This window comes from Myotis davidii, unplaced genomic scaffold, assembly GCF_000327345.1.
Source record: "Myotis davidii unplaced genomic scaffold, ASM32734v1 scaffold655, whole genome shotgun sequence".
Lineage (NCBI taxonomy): Eukaryota > Metazoa > Chordata > Mammalia > Chiroptera > Vespertilionidae > Myotis > Myotis davidii.
In genome coordinates, this window is record NW_006287547.1 from 1920808 (window position 1) to 1921674 (window position 867).

The following is an 867-nucleotide window of genomic DNA, read 5'->3' on the forward strand; positions in this document are numbered from 1 at the left end:
CTCAAGGGTCCCAGGTTCAATTCCGGTCAAGGGCATGTACCTTGGTTGCGGGCACATCCCCACTGGGGGGCGTGCAGGAGGCAGCTGATTGATCTCTCGCATTGATGTTTCTAACTCTCTATCCCTCTCCCTTCTTCTCTGTAAAAAATCAATAAAATATATTTAAAAAAAATAAAATAAAAACAAAATACCATCATTATAACAACAAAGATCTATTTCTTTCCTTTATTACCTATTCCTTGTGTGGTGGCTATAGCCCTGCTTTATGTCCCTTTTACTCTAGTACCAAGCTGATGAAGCAGCCACTGGGTGAAACATTTATGATCTCATGGACAAGGGAAAAGAGACAGTGGCCCATGAATTAGCACTTAAAACTTCTGCCTGGAAATGGCACAGATCATTTCTACCCATAATGGCCAAAGCACTAATGTGACTACAGACAGGCATAAATATTTTTTCCACAAAGAGGGAAACCAGAATATTTAATAATCAATAATATAACTTACTACAATTACTATTAACTTACAGTCAACAGGTAGACAAAGTACAGCAGATAATTATAGTTATGCACTGTAAAATCAAAGTGTTAAAAATCTTAACCACATAAAAAGAAGAACATAGCTGACAAAAGTGAGGAGATAAAAGTGGTTGCAACTTGCCTTTTTAACTAGATGTCTTGTCTTATACCTCTGGCTCAGCAGGCTTTATCCTGCATTCATGGTGATTATATAATTTGTCAACTGAGGACACTCTTGAGAGTGAAAGTCAGTGCTATTAATAATTACATCAAGAAAACAGGTTAAAACAGAGACTATCCTGTGAAAACGAGGCTGTATGGCTCCCTCCCTGAGCTTCTGCTCAGCTCTG